Source organism: Thermobia domestica, chromosome 4 (genome assembly GCF_964235325.1).
Source record: "Thermobia domestica chromosome 4, izTheDome1.hap1.1, whole genome shotgun sequence".
Taxonomy (NCBI): domain Eukaryota; kingdom Metazoa; phylum Arthropoda; class Insecta; order Zygentoma; family Lepismatidae; genus Thermobia; species Thermobia domestica.
The window spans coordinates 239,235,074-239,258,053 of record NC_137457.1 but is presented as its reverse complement, the minus strand read 5'-3'; the positions used below and the strand labels follow the sequence as shown (position 1 = coordinate 239,258,053).

The window sequence follows — 22,980 nt, the reverse complement described above, 5'->3', positions numbered from 1 at the left end:
ATTCTATCTTTCTGTGCTTCAGTGATCATCATTCACCCCCTATATCAATAATCATCATTACATAAACTTTCTAATAAACAATTGTTATGTATACACATGACGATAAGTTTGTATTTAAAATTAAGATAAGTATTTAAATATACTGCAAACTATTGACGGAAAGTAAACAAAATGCACCACCAAAGAATTTAACTCCCTAAATAAAGTCGCTGATCTAAGTATGAGTATAGTGACCGCTTTTATCGACCAAGATAACAGAGAAACGATTGCCATAAACATATAATCAAAGTAGTGCATTATATCATTGATACTTCAGAAAGAAGAGAAGAAAGAAGAATAAAAGAAGAGCATTCTAAGCACATTAATAAAATAAATTGAAATATTGCATACGTAAACACTTCGTTACGTATAAATATATCGGAAAGTTTTCCTTATTTACCATGTTTCTTGCTCTTTGTTTAGGCCCCCATTCTTAGTTTAGCGGTTAGGCTGAAGCTCCCGTAAAGCCCTCTAAAACTACTTATCATTTCTGACTTATTACTGAATCAACAAAACTGGAAAGAATTTCTAAATACGAAAGGTAGACTGTCTGTTGTGAAGGTGACCGTTTGGATGGAATGATTATATTCTTTCAGATTTTATACCCCTGGCTACGTATTCATTTATTTCCTTTGACGTTAACAATCCTTCCTTGAAAACAGTTCCGTTTTTCTTTCTTGTACAGTTGTCTTCATTTTCGCCTCAGCTACTTCCGTCTGCCATACTGATCCAAATCCGAATGTAAACAAATAGCAGTGTGGTTTGAAGTTAAATCTGCAAGCAGCTATTAGTAATTCGAATATTCTGTATTTCTAAGGGAAAAGTCCCTAAACTTACGTGCAGCATTATTTGTTGACGAATTTGTTAACGAAATTGTGTGATTGGTAATTTCATTTTTCTTTGTTGTTGTTGTTGTTGGTCTTTGCATATGCATCATTTCCAAGGGAATGTTGAAAAACTAATCCCACCTACATAGGGTTGCCATATTTCAAAATTGAAAATCCGAGACGTCTAATCACATTTTTAGTCATTTTAGTAGATCTTCTCCTCGCTAGTAAGCAAACGTGATCAGATGATTTATCCTCCCTCTAGAAGCAATGTTTCTTTTTATTTTCTCAGGATCAGTTACGTTTCGTGGCTTACAGAGCCTGTTTCTCACTCAGACTAATGACAAGACGAGCACTCTAGTGACTAACAAGAAACAAGATTCCACATTGCGACACAGTGGTGGTGCACAAGGGCGAACGGAAACGATTCACCATTGTTGCGTTAAAAAGAATGAAAACAAATCTGCTGCAAATAATTCAAAAAATAAATTTTCCCTACCTCATAAAGTTTTATTAAAAAATACTTCAATATCTTCCCATTCTTGTCTGTTCAGTTTTATTCTTAAAACATTATATTTTTCTTCTTGATTGGTCAGCGGAAAATTACCAAAATTATCAGTCAGGGATTGTTGATTAAACATTTCAAAAGCAAGATAGAGATTGAAGCAGAGTGTTAAAGATGACAATACGATTGAGCAGTAAAACTTTTGTACATGGCCCAATGAAAGGAATGCTTCGTTCAGTGTGAAAGTAGTTAAATTGTAAACTTAATTAAATCCACGTTTTATGTATCCAACTTTTATCACTTTTGAATTGCCACACCCAGAAGTTGAAGAGAATAATTATTTACTTAATCCTGTGAAAAAGTCAAATTATAATATTCCATTTCTTTCTTCTTCCCTGAAATCCGGAACATTTAAGCGTAGCGAGAAATATTTTTGGGATGCAGATCTCTATTTCGTGACGGGCCCTAATTTTCCGGGACGAATGGCAACACGACACTTACAGCCTTTCCTAATATCACTCTTTAATATCCAAATACAGCCCTAAATAGTTGGTTACCTATTAGTGTATGAATAATTATTCTTCTCAGCTACCGCCTGCTGAATAAAATCAACAAACACCACAATGCTAACATTATTAACTTTTGTATAATACACTTTATTTACTTGGAATTACAAAAAAGTAATTGAAATAATTATTAAACAATTTTAGCTAATATTTCATACTAACAACATTTTTGAATTAATATTATTTTAAATAATATTATTCTCTAAATGTATATTTAATATAATAAATAAATTTATGTTATGTCTTTTGATCGAAGTCTTTAATTTCCCACCTTGAATTTTAAATGATGTATTTTACAGAAACGTATACCAAAATTAATGCATATAAAGTTGTCACAGCACCTTTCCAGATCATAAAACGTGACATCAAGTAAAATATTTATTTTCTCAATAAATTGATTGATTCTATGAAGCCAAAAGATGTTATATTAACTTAACCACTTTTTGTCTTTCTAGAAACAGTATGCAATAACGGCAAGTGTAAAACGGTCCAAGGACATTATGGAAAGTAAATGAAATTATGAATTTATGTAGAGAATCTTGTTATATATGCGCAAATACTGTGTTCTTTTAATCTATAATATTATCAATAAAATAATCAACTAAACATATTTTGATCTTTGTATAAGTATAGCCATTACAAAATATGTTGATACCAAAATACCTATGTAGAAGAGTCTAACTGATGTATTGTAATAAATTTACTTTGACTGAAAGTAATATGTATAGAATATGAAGAATATAGAATTTACCTATAAGTTTATCTTACAAATAATTGGAGGTATTTGTCAATTACCCTTTTCTTGCGAACACGAACTTAATATAAAGACTGTTAATACTAAAATTAACTGTCATGTAAATTATGTCAGAAACTAACTAAATTTATTACTCATATATTTTGTTAATATTTTAGCGTGAAAGAAGGACAATTTATAAGTACACCATCTAACACTGTCATTATTTTACATCTGAAGATAATAAAAAGCTGTACAATTTTTGTTAGCTTTCTGAATCATTTCATTTCATTAACTTCTTTGTTATATTAATATTTTGATCTTTCTTACGAGTTTGTCTGCTATTACTACGGGTGGAAGCAAAGTTCAGTTGGTAAGTATGAAGAATGTGGACAGCAACGTGATTCGCAGAAAGGCAAGACTGGTAATAAGATTTAATCGATTCCTCTAGTTGAAATAGGTTGATAATAATCATAAAATATCATATTCCTGGTACAAAGAGTACTTTGAATAGAGAGGTAATAAGCAGAATTGAGAAATTCAAGTATATAAGTTTATGCATTCAAACGAACAGGAAGGAATGCAAAGTATTTTGATTAGAACTTCAGTCAGTAACTGGAGGTAAAGGGTAACATTGACATTAAAGCTCTTCTGATATTCTTTGCTAAAATACTGGTATACAAATGATACCCAATGGCAAAATTGCAACAAATTATTAACAAAATAGTGCAATATTTTGTGTCAAATCCAGAAGAAAACGTTTGAGTAATTAACGTATATATTTTTTCGCTTTTTCAAAAATAACGCTTTTTTAACTGTAGATCCACAATATCAAAAATTGTATGGTTTATTTACTCCATAACTGCATTTTTACCGTCGTAACCATATAATACTTTAAGATAAACTAAAAATAATGAGGTCATAGCAGTTGTTTTATAATACAAAAAGTGTTACGTATTTAATACAATTGTAATGATTTCTTATCACACGTAAATTATTAATATCATAGCGGCATAGCAAACAATAGCCAACAAGTACCAAACAATCGTTGAAAGGCACAAATCAAATAACAACTATTGATGACTTCCCTTAACGGCTCTTATTCGTGAAACACGACGTACCTTATAAAGGACAAGAGATATCGTTCAATGGTAATTTCTGTTCTATGTAAAATGCATATGAAAATTACACACTGTGATACCAAAGGATATCGCCTTCAATTTGCTATACGACCTTACAAGTTCAAGCTGTTTTATACCAAAAAAAATCAATCTCTACCATCCATCTACTCCCTTTTGCTCTCATCATCGACACGACGCAACCATTTTCCACCATATGTGGTGACTTCATAAAAGCATTCTGATCAACGCCAATTCAGAGTTGAGAAAGTAATCACACTGATATACCTGATTTGCATCATCTTCTTTGTCCAGATCTATAGGACACAGAGAACACTTTTTGTGTTACTATAGTTGCATCAACATTAATAGTAATCATTTCGAATTACATGTGAACTTCGTGAACTATTTCGTGTGATTCATTTGTTTATTCTCGTTGATTTTCTTAATAATTGAGAAACTTTAACCGATTGAAATTGATGGTACACTTAAAAATAGCTTGTTATTGATAATGAGTTCACCAAGGAGAAACCCTAGTAATCTACATATATTTCTTCTATTAATTGTTACTTGTTAATAATTGCTAAAGCTGAAATATTGCCTTAATTGTTGGGCTTTCTAGACCTTAAATACAATTATTAAACTTCTTTTATAATGTGACAGAAGTCTATGTTTTGTAACTTTTTTGCATTGAACGAAGTTTTAATCTTCTGTTTATCGTTATTTGAGGAAAGTCTTCTCCCTATTGTCAGTGTTCATACAAATATTTTCTAGAGATTTAAAAACAAGAAATTCTTTGCCACTTGCACAGGCTGATTTAAAAGGATATATTCGCTAATATAAATTTTGATCTTTTTAATGCACAAGTATTTCCTAATACGAAGAACAACATGAATATATAAGAAACACTAGCATAATTGTTACAATCCGTCTAAACAATGGATACTCCAGGTGACACCCAAAATTTTTGTCGTTTTCCAATTTAATGAATTTCGAGAGAAACGTAGTGCAGTACATGTTGGTCCATTGTGTGTCTTGATCATCTATTTAACAGCTAACGTAGAGCTCACACAAAGTACTATTACTATAGTTGCCGTAACTGAACACTTTCTCGATGCAAACATTACTTCCCTTAACATGGTGGAATTTATTCAGAACAATAGCAACATAGGAAATATTTTCTTATAATATTGCCACATTTATATAATTTATATCAATAGTAAGACTTTTCATGGCTTTGGATTGATTATTTTAACAAAAGAGACACTGACCAAAATTACACAAGAAAGAGGTGAAGCTAAGACCGGTACTAGACTGTAGAGGCAACTACTGGGAACCACTAGAGAAGGAGTTGAAGGAGATTTGTGAAAGCATAAGAGAAGGACAAGAATCGTGCAGAGTGAAGAACACAGAAGAAGCCAAGAAATTGTTAAGAAGAGTGGATCTTATTGGAGGCAGAAAACCTATCTTTAGTCTTGATGTTAAGGCTATGTTCCCGAGCCTTAGTAGAGAAGCAATAATAAGTGTCATAGAGGAAGAAATGGGTAGTAAAAGTATAAAAGGATGGACAAAAGAGAAAGTAGTTAAGGCTTTGAAGATGATATGGGAAAACGGTTATTGTATAATAGGGGAGGAAGTGGTAAAAATAAGAAAATGAATCAGTATAGGTTCGAGGCTGAGCCCAGTATTGGCAGAAATAATTATGAACAAATGGGAGAAAAAGGTGAAAGAAGAAGGGGGTAAGAACTTGATCATATCTTGTAGGTATGTGGATGACTGTCTAGCCTTGTGGAAAGGGACTAGGAGAACTTCAAAGAAAGTGTGGAAGATAAAGAAAAAGGCATAAGCTTGGACATGGAGTTGGAAGAAAATGGAAGAATAAACTTTTTAGACACGACCATAATAAAACAAGGAGAAGGGCTAGTTAAGAGGTGGTACCAGAAAGAGTGCTCAGCGGGAGTGTTCTGCCATGAGAGGAGCGGCGTAAATAGAAGTACAAAGAGAAATTTCATAACAAATATGATAAGAAGAATAGAAATGCTGGAGGACGAAGAGGAAGAAAGGAAGGAGAGCATACAGAAATTCTACAGACAATTAGAGAAGAACGGTTACAGCGAGAAAGAGTTAGAGAAGGAAGAAGAACGTAGGAAGAGGAAGAGAGGGAGAAAGAAGAATGAAGAGGATGAGAGTGGAAAATGGCATGGCATAGAAAGTATGGGAGAAGAAACGGAGAAACTGAAGAATTTATTGAAGAAAGAAGGGGTCAGAACCTGTAGAAAGAGTGGAGAAACTTTATTAAGATCAATAAAGAAGAAGAATAGAAAAGGAACTAAAAAGATTAATGAGGAGGAAGAAGGAGTCATCTATAGGGTATGGTGTGAGGACTGCGATATGTTATATATAGGAGAGACAGGAAAGAGAATGAAAAAAGGATAAAACAACATGAAGATGATGTTAGGAGGAAGAAAGATACCAATGTCATATACAAACATGTTAAGGAGACGAATCACGGAATTAATTGTGATAAGACGGAAGTATTGGAGATGGAGAAAAGAATGATAATAAGGAAGTGCAAAGAAGCAGATTGGATAAAGAAGGTAGGAAGAGATAAACTGATGAACTGGACAGGGGGCTTGCCTATTATGGCAAGGAAGTTTGAATAGCATAGAGAAAAAGAATATATATATATATATATGAATAAAAAAATAAATAAAAGACCCTTATATGAACCAAAAATGAAGGAACGCGTCAAGTTGGAAAGTGAAAACGAAGACTTATGGGATTGGCTGAAGGCCTCAGTAAATAGGAGAAAAAAATAAAATAAATAAATAAATAAAAATAAAAAGTACAACAAAGACTATATATATGTCTGTTAAGAGAATTTAAGCTTTTTCATAATAATGACTATATATATGATGGTTAAATAATTTAAACTTTGTCATAACAATATATATATATATATATATATATATATATATATATATATATATATATATATATATATATATATATATATATATATGTGTGTGTGTGTGTGTGTGTGTGTGTCTGTATTTTCATTTATTTTCAATAGTGTCTGAAGAAGGATATGCTAAATATCCGAAACAGTTGCAAATTATAATTTAAAATAAAGTGGATTTTAAGCTTTGGTCAGTGTCTCTTTTGTTCAAATTTATCAACTGTAAGTTCTTATTTAGCATCAATGTTAAATATCAGGTATAAACACATGCTAAAATAGAGTATCCTACATCTTAAAGATTTATATTAAAAATATATGATAAACTCTTTGAGTACCAATAAATAATTATATCTGGAAAACTCAAAACTTTAGTGCAAGAATGCAATATCAGACGAAAGGTATAATCAAAGCACCACAACTAATCTTTACAATTTAAAAGCATTCTCGACTTTAGTTATTCGAAAAAAAAAACAAGTGTTTCTAGTCTCACTTCAGTAACACTTTCTGTATTGGACAATATAATTGAATAGGTAGCTGTTGAGTTACATTTTTTCGGAGTTTCAAACCATAATAAAATGATTTTGTATCAGACCAAAGAAATCCATGAAAAAAATAGCTCAATGGAATAGTATTAAATGCTGCTTGAAGCAGCCTCGAGTTTACAATATATTTATAACATACAATAAGATACAAATTTACCTTGTAAGTTTGGAAAGACAATTGTATCTTAATAAACATATGTTATGAAAAAATCCGTATTAAATGATTAAAGATTCATTAGAAATAACGAACTTAGGAATAAGCAGACATATTTATGGTGAAGAGCTCGGCAAAATGTGCCATGTGACCCTTTTCTTTTGAAAATGTTGGTACCTCAACTCAACAAGGCCAGTAATAGCTAAGGCTTTTCCACGATTTGTACACTTAAAGGTATGGTATCACTCCGTTCCTTTCTAGAGTTTAAGTATAGTCTTGACTCACATTGTCTATTGTAAATGCATTCAAAATTTAAAGTATCTTTCGATTTCATTTAATATTATCCAATTGAGATAATATTTGTAATGGGTTACCTTAGTATGATATAGAACAATTTTAAAAGGCGAAACTCCAAACCGTCTCCAAATATGATGTTACCAATCTAAACTGACGGATTTTTTTAAAAAAGAAAGAAATCGGACAGTCGGACAGTACACTCTTTATACACCCAATATTAAATAAAAATGCATCATTGCCATTTATCTTTGCACACCCCTCTTTCGTCACCACTGCGATGTAGTCGCATGGTCTTCTTCTTTCAATGCGCCTTTTGTTGTTATGAACGGACTTCTTTGAACGCAGCAGAAAACGAAGATTGGAGTAAGTAGTCAGATATATGTATAATACGCAACAGGAACGAAGAGAACACGTCACACTACCTGAACGCGGAAGCACTCACAATAGGCGACGTGAACGCCCCGAGTCGCCAGCTTAGTATGACACCCCAACCAAGAAAACACAAGGAAATCCTTCCAAATACGGAATGACGAGAGTCTGTACCCAAGGAATCGAAAATAGAATAATTAGAATAGGCTTAGATACACTCATAAGATTACAATGATCGAGAAGCAATTCACAATTCAAGTTATTGTTTCAAACTACACACCTGAAACAAAATGAATGAGTACAGAACATACATACATATAATACATTTATAAACTCACATGCAAATATATTGTCAAGACATATATCATCAACGTCTACATATTAAGCTTTATTTTTTAATGGTTGTGGCTGCTTTACAGTGATTTATACAGTTAATCATGAAACAAGGACTATAGTCTGCATCACATGATAAGTATCACTTTTAAACTTTAGAATGGTAAATGCGATATAGATATATGTACAATAAAGCTAGTAGTTATAGTTATTATATTTGTAGATTTTTTATGAAAGTATTTCTAGGCATATGCTACTACTATTAAGTAATTGGATTTCAAATAGATTATTATCTTAAGGTATTTAGTAGTTGAGGTTTGTGTGTGCGTTTGTGTGTTGACTATCTTGAAGAATGAATGATTCATAATTGCGATGATAATTATATGGACAAACAATACTCTTTAGTTTCCTAGACATATTTCGAGCTTTTTTTAAAACAATAACTATAATTCTTCATATTTGTATTTATTTACATAGTTTATCTTTAGTAAAATTTAATATAATTTCTAGTATTCTCTCAATAATAAATGTGCATTTATTTTTCTTATTTCTTCTTTAATTCAATTTCTCCACGTTTCTCTATTCTTCACATATATAACATACCTGGAATACACGTAGTTCCACATTGCAATCAACCTTGTAATCCAAATCATCCTGCGGATTTCAGTATCTCAAACATGATTATTAGTAATAGACTTAGTATAAAGCATATCCTGATGAAATATTCATAACTTTTTATACTATCAGCTGCCCAGATACTTCCAAATGTTGTAAACAGCATTCATATACCACAAGAGCAGATAACATGTTTTTTTGACTAGACATTTGATTAGGCTTCAGCGGTTTTAGTACGTAAAGAGTGTAATCGGAAATTGCGTGTGAGAACCCGGAGAGGGTCCACTTATTAGCGCTGCATAGTTTTAAACTTCATATTTCTGATAATTATAAATCTACAGAATACAATTTAACATCCATTTCTTTAGTTCTTTTTTTTACACTTATTAACCGTTTGTTTGTTTCAATTCCATAAACTTTCTTTCTTTTCTTTTTCACATAGAAATATAGAGGCGCAGAAAAGTTACTGTTTAGCTGCCCTACATATATCATTGAAATAGAAAATAAAATTAACGACAAAATATTGGGTAACTAAATGAATAAAGGAAAACAACAAAATAATAATAACTTAATATTGAACAAATGAACAAGATCAGCATTGGAATGCCATCACATAACGTGTGGGGCATTACAATCTGCATCTACAACATAAGTGAATGAAGTCATTGTCTTTTATGTTAACTTGTCGGTGGGCAGCCACTATTTCAAAGATTTTGCGGGTCTTCATTCACTTAAACATTGTTCAGCGTAAGCTCTAAACTCCGATAAACAAAATATTTGTATCCTTCCACTTGTCGGTGGGCAGCCACCATTTCAAAGGTTTTACGGGTCTTCATTCACCCGCTATACATTGTTCAGCGTAAGCTCTAAACTCCGATAAACAAAAAATTTGTATCCTTCCGCTTGTCACAAATATGATTGGCTAGTGATGTATCTCTCCCACTCCCCACGGGGAGGAGCAAATTATACACGTGCGCTTTAAAAATGATTTTAAAAAATATTTGAATTTCGCTCGTAAACAATTGTTGCTTAGTGAGTAAAGGTTTGCCTTGTTGGTGTTTCACCACAACACTCGCGGAACCGAGATTCATGACAGTCATCTTTCAGACTTTAAAAGCAGAACACCCGTCCACACTTGAGTTGGAGCCATAACTACTGCGCATGCTTAGTGTTTATTTCTATTCTTTCATTAGTCACACTTGATTGCAGTATTATTAGATAATTCGTATTATATTTTTGTCATTTATAATAATATAGCAGTTTTATATGAAGCTTCATAGTAAAAGTAATAATCCAAACACATGAACTATTTTGCGGAGGAGTACAAGCGTCGGTAGGAAAACAGCAAATCAGCGAGATTTAGTTTCACGTGGCTTTGTTTATCGCAGTTTAGAGCTTACGCCGAACAATGTATACGTTATGGGCACAGATAAAAAATATCAACCTTGCGTTTTGATTTAACGTTGAGCGCATAAAGAATGTACAGCCCAAACGGCTCGTCCGATTTTTTGCAAAATAATCCTTCACTTTAAACTGCAAATATCATATTTGGAGACTGTTTCCTCTCTTAAATTTCGTTGTAACTCTGATAATGCTAATAATAACAGTTACATTATGTCGGATGACTTTTGAGACACTAAATATATGGGGCTAATTGAGAGATAGTTTATTATTTATCTGGATACTTCCTTGTAATTTTAAAACTAATGGACAAAAGACGCTAAAATTTTCTGCTATTCAAACATCATCATTAGTGTTATTTGCAGTACACTGTGATAGCACAAGTTTAAGAAAGATGCTAATCCAACATCAAATTGAAGCTTTTCCAATTGCAATACGTCGTATTATTGGATTATTGAAATTTACATGGAGAACGAAGACATACAATACCACGTTTGTTGTGCAATGGTTACAAACTAAGGACACTGAGTATCACAAACATTGGGGAACAATCAAATTTTGTAGAGTTCTACAAACTTAATAAAGCAATTGAAACGAAACGAGGTAATCCATATTGCCATTAGCTTAATGTCTGATCTACAGTCGTTTTAGGGCATAAATCGAACAAGTGAAAACAAAGTTAAAAGAACTTGAAAAGTTGTCTCATTAAAAAAAAACTATTTCAAAAAACTTTTATACAAATATCCCTTCAAAGTACGTACATGCTTTTCAATATATATATATATATATATATATATATATATATATATATATATATATATATATATATATATTATAATACCGTTTACAGGAATTAGATATCTCAAACTAGTCGGAAGATGTAACCGAAAAGATAAATCATTGATATATTAGTTACAAAGAAGTACTTGCGGGATCATTTTAATAGTTTTTTTTTAATTTGCTTTCCTCTATAACGTTACAACAATACCATTTTATAATTTTAAACCCTATATAACTATAACTATATAAAAGACTATAACTTTCTATAAAATAGTAGCTCTTTGTTATAATGTTAATTTAGCTGCCGTTGGAGACATTGACTGAACAGTCTGGCTTAAAATCGTTTTTAATCAATTGATTCATTAAATTGTAAAATTTCACAGCACACACTATGGGACTTCGAGGCAGATCAATCTTTTGCGACACACTAGTTAGGAACAATTGGTTTATAGTTCTATATTGTGACAGTATAATAATAACCTACATTTGCGCATGTGGACTTAATCTGCTCTACAGCGCTTTCCGTGAAACGAATTTTTCTTTCCCTTTCGAAATTAATGTGAATGCAATTATTGCGTTCTAGTCATAGCAAAATAGAACCAGATGTATTGCTTTTCATTTCGACGACTCTAAAACCTGTTTCAGGGCTCTAAAACCTAAAAACGCACGAAAAGAACAAAATGTAGTTTATAATCAGAGCACAATGATAGATATATATTGTTTCCGGAAGGATTGTTATATGTGAATGTGTCTTCAGACAGACAGATTCTTATATAAACATTAACTCATGGCAAAAAATGAGTCTTATACGAGAAGAGAAGTCTCATATATATATATATATATATATATATATATATATATATATATATATATATATATATATATATATATATATTACTGTCAATATTGCTTTTAACATATATTAAAATGAATAGAAAATAAAATCACTTTTTTAAAAAATGAAAATGTATTTGCTTTTAAAGTATAATAAAATGTGCTGAAAGGAAAAAATAATACATATAGTAGAAAGTGAAAAATATAGTAATTCTGTTGTCAAAACATGTTTTAAAATCTCCAAGGTGCATTTAAGTTATACAACTCCATTTTTTCTCAGGACAAGCAACAGATAAATATATGCTGTTTATTGTAAAATATACGAAATCGTATTATCAATACTTGACAACAATGTACGCAAATCAGAACTCAAGCGGCCGCGGTGAGAATGGTTACTGTTTTAGATACTTATAACACTCCTCGTTTTCTCCATTTGCGTAGAGTGACACCGCTTAAAATTCATTGACAGTTGTGTGAGAAATGTGATGATGATATCATGGATGTGTCTATAACTCGACAAGTTTCAAACCAAGATGCACAGATCGCTACGGAGCACTTCGTATTCTGCCATCCTCCCCACTACTCTTCCATCCACTAGTCTGGCTTCGAAAGTTCCAGTGATACTAACTCAGCAAGTTTATGTTACAACAAATATCACCTGCTAAAATAAATGACAAATATTACCGTGTAGCGTTATAGTACCGACTCGTAATTCTCATATCAGTGGTCCATTTCATTTAATCCCGCATTTGAAAATGCGTTGCGGTGGTAGCTCTTCGTATTCTACGGTAGTATATTCACGTATGTTCGTTATTAAGCTTTATAACGAAGAGAAACATAAAGGCGAATGACTTAATTTTCTGGATGCCACATTAAAGGCTGACCTGACAGCCGAGCCTACTAGAGCATTACGATGCTGAACCAAGGGCGAATACATAAAGGGGGCGCATCTTTCTGAAAGGGAAATATTTCTGTCTTACTTCAATGAGACGAGTTGACAAAAGTATTTTTGTCAATATAAGACAACAAATAAGCTGCTTTCAGTCTATTGTTAGTACACACTATGTCTCAAGTGTTATAATGTTTAACATTTTGCGCCCCCCATCCTTCTGAGTAAGAATGAATAATTATTCGACTTCCAAGGCCGAAGATACAACTTGTGCGCAAAAAAAAAAAAAAAAGTATAACAACTGATAACTAGTAGAGAAAACTTTGTTCAACGATTTCTTTTATTTCAGCTAGTTCCTCTTCCAGAAGTGCGGATCAAAATATTTGGCATAGTTGCAATTAAAATATTTGATTTAATTATTACCCTAGGTATACGTTCGACCTCGTCGTTAGGATGTCATTTTCATCTCATGGAAGGCAATAACAAACCAACATGGGTTCACCTTTGACAGGGAGCTGCTGCAGGTCAAAGACCTGCCTTCAGACAGAACACGTCATCGTAATCATCATTCTGTATAGGCCTATATAAAGATGTTTCCTTCTAACCATAGCTCTGTAATAATGAAATGAAGTGAAATATTCAGTTTTACATCCCACGATTGTGCATCGAGGCTAAGGGAGACGGTGATAATGAGGAATGAGTGAAATGGTGGAATGAAGAAAGTGAGAGTAAACGGGAGAACCCTGAGAAAACCCACTGACATGGTGTTTGTCCACCACAAAGCCCACTTGGCGCGAACTGGGATCGACCCAGGGAGCCCACGCACCAAAGGTGAACGCTCTACCACTGAGCCACCGCGGCTTGGCTTGTCTGAGTGAAAATACTGCTTACTACACTGAATTAAAGGAACAAGAGCATTGGGAACAACGTGTCTTGTTTTTTTTCTTCAAGACAATGTCAGTTTATATTATATGAGAATTTATATAATGATTTTTTTTTTTTTTTTTTTAGAGAATTCATAGTTAACAAAATGTAAAGGATAACCTTTATTTCCTTGTTGTCTCTGAATCATGAAAGCTTTTAAACTTCAAAGTTAAACATCTAATTGTTGCAAATAAAAAAAAATACAATTTTGCCTTAATTGTTAAGTTTTTGTAATTCGGGCTTATTTAGGGCTCATTTGATTATCATATGGGGTTGGGCCTAAATGCTGAAACATATTTCTAACTCGGGTCGGGCCTCATATTATTAATTCACGGGCCGGGCTCGTGCAGACTACCTCATGGATACATTGTAAGCAGTGGCGCTTTCCGACGGGGCGGTCCCTTCACGCCTTCTGAAAGGAAAATTTATCTTTTTGTTATAATTTTTTCATTGGTACGAACTGGCAAGAGAATTTTTCCAATTTATTAAACCAATAATTTGCAACAATACGGTGCGGCAATGCGACAGATTCATCGGCTGATACAGACTCAGTTGAGTGGGAGAGTGAAACTGAAGGAGAAATGGAAAACATATAGAAGGTGAGTTCTGTTCTATCGTTTATTTATTCTTCATTAAAATTCATTGCGAACTTTTTCACCGATTTAATTCATATATTACGTTAGTAAGAAATACCCCTAATCATATTTAATTCTTTTAATATTCAAAGAGAAAATATTAAAATGCATTAACAATTTAATGCAGTCAATATAAGCATTTACACTCAAATGTCGTAGAAAATCTTCAGACCATTCCGCTCCCTGCAGATTGCAACACTGCAAAACATCATCGTCGCGGAGAAGGGAGTGGGGAAATGTAGGATTAGGTGCGCAACAGCTAGGCTGCAGCGTTCTGTTTACAAACTTTTTTACTTATAATGTGCGTTGGTGGGTATAACAGTTCAAAGGAGCAGGGTATCCTGTAACAACAAACCAAGACATCATGATCTTCCTACAGGCCGGTCTGACAACATGATCGAACAAGTTGAGTAAGTTATTTTAGAGGATAGCCGAATGAGCATGGAACACATCGCCTTCAATGTTCTGAACTCTCCACACTGTCTTGGTTTATTGTCACAAGACGTTCGGCCTTCTTTGAACTATTACTTCTACGAACGCACATTAAACACATCCACGACACGATCATCACATGTCTCACTCAACCGGTGATGAATTTCAAGCGGTATCACACCACTGAAATGGAGAAAACAAATGCCTACGTCGCCATTTTACGAATATAGTAGGTATCAAAGATGGAGGTCTTAGAACTTCAATGCGTCTCGTATATATGCATGAATAAAGAGAAAAGCATGCGAAGCAATCTCATATACTTGTAGAAACGTATAAAGTAATATGTGTGTCTTTTATTAGATTTCTATCTAGAGATTCCTCAAATTTGGATCCTGATAAGGGTACTCGGTCCAAAACGTGTAAAAACCTTTTTCAGAGGCCAGTCATCCTGAATGAGGTTTGCCTGTGTTATTCATCATTGACACCTGGTAAGTGTTGTGGTGGTACCTAAGTTATAGGTTCCGGGGCGCTCCCCTCCTTCCCGAATCCTTTCTTCCTTTCCTTTCCTTACGTAATGTACTCTCCAAATGACGTTATTCCTCATACATGAAAGGTTAAACGACCATAAGTATCGAGGTCGCAGACATCTAAATCCTAAATCTCTAGCCCTCAAATTTGAATCATAGTTAGAGCCTTACGGAATCTAATATAGGAAGCATTTTTTGAATTTCCGCTTGAGAGGGGAACCGTTGGTGTCAAAATATATTTCTTTTTTTTCAATTTTTTTTTTTTTGTTTCGAAGAGTGCTCTTCTTTTTCAGAGTTGTCAAAGTTTGCTTTTACCTTTCCTACCCGCTTGGCAAAACTCGGTATCTTTTCAAACTATAGTCTACTTGAAGGAGATATTTAAAAGTCATAAAAAAGGTTTATTTTTCTAAGTGCAGTAAAATAAAGAAAAAGTGGGACTAAGAATACAAAGTATTACATGCTTTAAGTGCTTTTGTACAATCCATTATATTCTTCTACACCTAATGCTTTTACAGTCTTAGGAGCCATTCACATTTTACGAAACGCAGTGTTTGAGCAATTTTACTTTTTCCCCTTTGTCGCACTTCGTAACACAAATCCTTACGCTTTCAACCCCATTCTCAAGTAACGGTTTTTATTTTTTTTTCACCAATTTAGGTAATTGTGGGTATTATTGCAATTAAACAGCTAATTCTAATGCCAGAAATTTATACTACAAAATATTTGCATTCCGAAGAAAGTTGTCGTAAATCAAAGTATTAGGAAATGGTAGTACCATAGTAGAATTTTATGTTCATAAGGTTATTTAATTAACTAGTCATAATCATTCGAAATTAGATATTGTCATTTCCTCGAGATCATAACCATTCATTAGATCACCGAAGATTGGTAAGAAGGAAGTAGTGCTGGTTTGGCATAATGCGATTGTGATGCAGATGCATTCGAGTGAAATTGCAATTTGAGAGAGTCTAATTTCTCCATGATTTATGTAAAAGGATCGAGCCTTGCGCTATAGGGTTCGATTGCATTTTGTCAACAGGGACAGACGTCGCCTTCCGACGCCACTGTATAGTGCCTGGGGTCAATAGCCACAACCTCCTGCTGATCACAAATGCATTTCTGCAGATGAAGAACTGCTTTATGCCGTGTGAAAGCCTCTTGCACAAATACTTCCAAATTGGAAAACGTCTTCTGCGAGAAATAATGTATATGGGATGGAAGCATACCAATTACCACGTCTGCTACGAAATCTTTAAATGGTAAATTTGGATTGTATTTATCAGCTAAAAATTTCTTTACAAGCAAAAAATGTGAGAATTTCTCCCGGTGCCTGGTTCGTGATATGTAAGCGTCTATCGGATTTAAAGGAAGTTGCGATGATCCGAATTGTTGCTCAAAAGCCGCTATCAAACCTGCCTAATCTTCCGTACACAATAACTGTTCTTGAGTTTTGTCCTAATATAAGGGAGGTCCACTCAAACATGTAGGAAAGATTGCTTTCATGCGATTTAAAGACCAAGCATTAATCTCGGCTAAACGTTAAAAATTAGCTAAGAATCTATCAACATTTTCGGAAAGTCCATCAGAAACCTCATCTAAGGAAACAGAAGGGATGATCATAGAAACGGAATAAACACTAGTGAATCGACTAGTGGAGCGTGTACTAACCATGATACTGTAATAACACAAACACAAACACAACAAACATATATAAATGACAAATTGCACTGAGAGAAACAGCGAGAAATATATCACCTAAAGATTAGGAGCAAAGATCATGCATTGCATAAAATCAGAACCACAGTAGCATATACCGTATCATTCCTTTATCAATTCAGGGAGCCATAATACGTAATTAAAGGTTCACTACACGTGGTTAATACGTTTACTGACCTATTATTTATAATTTTAATCAAGAGATATTATGAGATCATGGTGAATCAACTTGATTACCTAAATTATGCATGTAGTAAGTAACAACTTATCTCTAATATGTAAATTACCTTGTCACGTAACAGAACGGCGATTTTGATAGTAGTAGAGTAGTTCAATAATCACAATCGTTCTTAGTCTATCAGTTTAGTTGAACATTTGACTAATGAGAACAAAATGAGCTAGCCTGGTCCCCACAACAGAATGTATACAATCATACTAGACACGTGTGCCTGCATGATATATATCAACCAACTAGCTTTCGTGATTTACATGAACATCTAGGCAATATTAGTATTACACAAACCTGTTTGAAATATTGAAATCAAGTTCCTTCTTGACTTTTGTCATTCTGAATGAATTTATCCTGATTTATGTAATTAACAACAAACAAAAGTAAACATAAATTAACATGAGCTCTAGCAGAAAGGTATACGGTGCTAGCGGAAGATTAAATCGGATCATTGCTACTACTGGTAATATTTTATGCTAAGTAGAAAGAATAAAGAAATGATTTCCAACTAACATGATTGAGTTCACAGAGAAATTTAAAAATTGTACAAGACAAATAATTCACTCGCGACTTAACAGACACGGTGAAAGTGACTAGCAAGATTTCGTTGACCAAAGACAAATCATCCTCTTGTCGAATTTACCAGAGATTATAAATACATTCTTTTTACGACTTTTACATGTTTTTGTACTCTATCTTTGGACTATCATGGACACAAAAATTAGTTTTCTGTCTAGTGACGGAAGTCCTTGCTTCTCCCGTCACAAATATTTTGGTAAAGGTGTATATTTTTGTTATACAAATTTACAGTAAAAAGTTTGGTCTAGCGTATATTCACGTAATATACAGAACTGACACTGACCAATTCTTCCGGCATCATGGATGTTTCCTGTATTTGAAGTCCGTCAGTGTCGACGTTTTAAAGAAGTTGTCTTCCTCTTGGACCTCAGATTCGACGTGGCTGCAAACGTAGCTGCTTCTAATAATTTATTTTGTTTAGCAAATCTTTGATCATTCCGTAATAGAAAAAAATTATAATACAATAAAATTTCTTCTGTTTCACATGAAGGTACTTAGAATAATGGAATGGGTAATGATTGAAATCAAAAGTTTTGAATCATGTTCTAAGAAATAGCGATACGAGTGGGAGAGCATTTTAAAGCCCTGGTTACGATTGCTAACAACTAACTCCATAAACGTTCCTCTGTCGTAAATGCAATTCCATAATTCGATATTGTATGATGTGAGGAAATGAGTTAAAATGAGATTGCAAGATGCAATCTATTCACCATTGTCTTTTAACGTGTAGGACCATTGTGTGTCAAAGACAATCATATAACACGTTAACAAGAATACTTACATAGCATCATTTTAACTTTCCTCAATTATGCCTTTCAGTAGATCTGAACTATTTAACAGTTCCTATCGATTAACTGCAAGTTGAATTTTTAACAAACATTTTTAACAGTTCACAATGAATATATATCATATTGCATATAAATGCCATAACTAGTTCTTAAGAAATCGGGCAAAGTATTTTTTACAAAGAGGGATTAATTTTTTGAGGTTTATTGATTTTAGATCGAAGTACCGATTAGGTTTGTAACGTCTCAAAGAATGTACGGTATAATGCATCTGTTCTTTGTTGAGATAGTTACCACTGAACTTATTATTATATTTTTTAATTGATGTGGAGATATTTACACTAAACCAGGAAGCTAATTTCACTGTGTCATCCCAAACATTTTCTCAGAACCGAAAATTAGAGCCACTAGAACAGAAATAACTCTGTCGGAAATCGAAAAGTAATTAACACTAGTTACTACTACGAAAATTTTTCGATTCGGAATAGAAACGTGTGAAGATATTCCAACCTTTTTCTAAGCTCACAGTTATCATAACAAAAAAACACTAATTTTGGGAATCATGCACTAATTACTACTAATTCGTCAGTAATTCCTGAGACAAACATTTTTCGGTTCGAAAAAATGAGTGAGTCAATTTCATCTTCGTCATGTTCGATTTCATTTTAACTTTAGCGTGCGAGGCTTCATGGGATTTTAACCTACAGGTTAACGAGGCATCCAAACAAAATGAGCTCCCATCGTTGACACTAATCAACAAAGTTTTTGTCACAAGGAATCTGAATAGTGTTTAAGCTAAGTCGAGGGTTCCAAATTCGAAAATGTAATCAGTTTTGTCCATCTGACTCAGTTTTCTTTGACATACTACTTCCTCCTTGCTGAAATCCTTCAAAATCAGTAAAAGAAAACGCTGCATATAGTTCATTCTGCATGGCTGAATGTAAATAACTTGCTGATCTAGGGGCCGCGGTAGAGCATTCACCTCTTGTGCTTGGGGTCCCGCGTTCGATCCCAGCCCCCGCCAAGTGAACTTTGTGGTGGACAAACACCGTGTGTGGGGGTTTTCTCGGGGTTCTCCCGTTTCCTTCCACTTTCTTCATTCCACCATTTCATTCATTACTCATCATCACCGTCTCCTTTAGCCTAACCGGCATAACCGTGGGACGTAAAACTCAAAGATTTCATTTCAACTTGCTGATTTATTGATTGAAATAACGTTGAGAGTAAGTGAAACAAAATAGAGAAGAGTGTAAGGCATTACGATGCATGATCCTGAGGTCAAAGAACATACTCCAGGAAATGAGTGACGTTTGCAAACATTGCCGGTGAGTCATATTCAATTACATAGAATTGCAGAATTGTGTTGTGATCCTTGCTACCTATGTCGCATCATTGGGAGTTCTGATAGTGGGCGAAGCGGTTGCATTTTTTCTATGTTATTGAAATTTGAGTATTGTAGTCATTGAGAAGGAGAAAATGCCACGTACCTGTGTCAATACAGCAAATCCTTTTTGTTATGTCTGTGGAGAGAGGTCGCAAAAACGACATTTCACCCCACTCTCAAAGAAGTGATACGAACTTTACTTCGGGTGTAAACTTGGCGACCAACACAAGACATAGTCTCCGAATTATGCTGCTTGGCATGTCTTAAACTCCTGATAGGTTCTAAAACTTCACGACATATGCCGTTCGCTGTTCCCATTATTTTGCGGGAATCAACGGATTATACAACAGAATGCTATTTTTGTCTAACAAAATAGCTTTAATCATGTCGTAAACAAAGAAGAGTGTGTAATACCAGTATTTACCATCTGCTATGAGTCCTGCATGGCACCATGAGAGAGTATCGGTACCAGTGCCTCCAGAAAATGTGATAGTGAATGACGATGAATCGGGTAACGAGCATGAAGAATATTCGAAAAATGGGGATCCACTCATGCCGACCCAATATTTGACTGAATCAAATACCACACATATTTTAACACAAGGTTATCTGAACGACCTCAACAATTTAAATGTATGTAAGCAGCAATCTGAGCTTTAAGCTTCGCGATTAAAACGACGAAATCTTCTTTCTCCCGATGCAAAGTGAGTGTTTTTTTGCCCGGCATGCTGTTTTATTTCTGAATATTTGTCGAAGGAAGGTTCGTGACGTGTTTTTTAAATCAGTGAATCCGTTATGGTTTAAATCGCTTCTCACTCTTGTCCAATATGACAAATACCAATGGAAGGTCTGTAAACATCTGAACTTAATTGCTATTCTCTTTGATATGCAGCCTGGGTACACAAAGTACTGCTGGTCGAGAGAAAAAATGCCATAATGGAAAAAGACCTGTCTGCAATGAACTGCTGCCTGGACATAAAAATGTGGCGAACACTCCTCTTGTTGACCCTAAAATAGGTTATTTATCTCCACTACACATTTAATTGGGACTTATCAAAAACTTTGTGAAAGGTATGGACCAAACATCATGCGCATCAATGTATCTCTGACAGAAGTTCCCAATGATCACTGATGCTAAAATAAAGGAAGGAATATTTACAGGACCATAAATTAGGGAATTAATGAAAGATGGGAATTTTCTTACATTTGAACTGTCTTTTGTAAGTGTGTGCAAGAACTTTTAGGCAACTATAAGGCTGAGAATTATGGCGATATTATACATTAGCTAGTGAGATTATATGTAACATGTCATTGAAACTTCATTATATGGATGAACATTTTAACCTCTTCCCGGATAACCTTGGTACCATTAGTGACGAACATGTTGAATGCTTTCACCAGGGTCATTCTCAAATGGTAAAGCATTATTAGGGAAAAGGAGTGCAGCAATGTTTTTTTACTATTGCGGGACCTTACGACGTGATTTCTTGAGGCAAAATTTCGCAGGAAATCAGGTAGAAAACATGTTAGGCAATTTTCTTAATTTTTACTTACTTCTTTGCTGCTCACTACTTTGATTTCTTTGTGTACAAATACCGATGCTATGTCTTTATTTCAAATACAAGTAATACGTAAACTGCCATAGGCGTACACAAAAAACACTTTCCCATGAAAACTGAAGGAGATGGAGAAATTCTGCAATTTGATCTGGGATCAAAGCCAAATTATCCTCTAGAAACAGTTTGTTTTGTTCTTTTGATAGAATGTTTTTGTATTCTATGCACGCTCACAAAACTGTATTTCTCTCCGTGAGTTGGAGTATGAAACCTTTTCCTATTCATCTTTACGTTTCTTCCGTCAGCGAATGTATCTCCCGGCATCTCACTCACTTTTTGGCAAGAAATAATTTTCGTGATAAGTGTGTTATACAACGCAAGTTTGAACACTTTGTTTTTGAAATCGACATTTTTGTTTATAAATAAATCCAATCGTTAGCTAAGAAATGTTAAGTGTATATTTCTGCAACCGGAAGGAACAACAAATTAGTTCAAGAAGGGAAAGAAATTAACAAAAGTGAAACTGGGCTTAATAATGAAACTGTAATTGTTCACATTTGTTAATTGTATCCTACGCAATTGTATAAGTTTGTTCACTTTATGATGTTACTGATGTTTAATCGCTATTATTTGGACAAAAAAAAAAAAAAAAAAAAAAAAAACAGCGCGAATATAATATTTTATTGACATGCGAGGTACAGGTATAATTTTAACAATGTTATTTGTTCATATAACAAATTGATTGTAAATATGTCCATATTTCTGATTAGTGTTGACTTGATTACTAATAAAGTGGTGAATATGTTGTTATGCTGCTTTGAGTAATGTTTAAGAATGCAGAAAATACGGTATACTACTAAAGTATTATAAGTAGCATTTGTTTAATTGTTCTGTGAAAAGTTGTTAAAATTAGTTGGATATCTTGCTTTCTGTTTCTAATATTAGCGTTTAGTGTTTTTGTATTAAACCAGTACTGATGAGTGATGTTCAGTAACAAGAAATCCCTTGATTGTGAGGTCGTAACGTTCATTAGAAAGTGTAGCGTGAACAATAATGACAGGAAAAATAGCCGCTAATGGCTCGCCGTGTGCATCAGAAGTGCGACAGAAAATGCGTGTCCGGGAGATGTAGATCATCTTTCTATAGGATGTATCTATTACAACTCACAAACTGGACATTAGGGTGCATAAAACCTCCGACTGTTCACAAAATGACTTGTCCCTGGGCGAGAAATGTTCCATTTGAGATATAA

General features: G+C 33.8%; 1 long non-coding RNA gene across 1 annotated transcript in view; it reads left to right on the top strand.

Moving 5' to 3' along the window:
• The window catches only part of LOC145683466 (uncharacterized), a 58,446-nt gene extending 55,938 nt beyond the window's left edge, over positions 1–2,508 (top strand). Inside the window, exon 6 of the long non-coding RNA XR_014131113.1 lies at positions 2,393–2,508. This is a non-coding gene — a long non-coding RNA (uncharacterized LOC145683466). The remainder of the gene's footprint in view (positions 1–2,392) is intronic.
• The last annotated feature ends 20,472 nt before the right edge of the window (positions 2,509–22,980 follow it).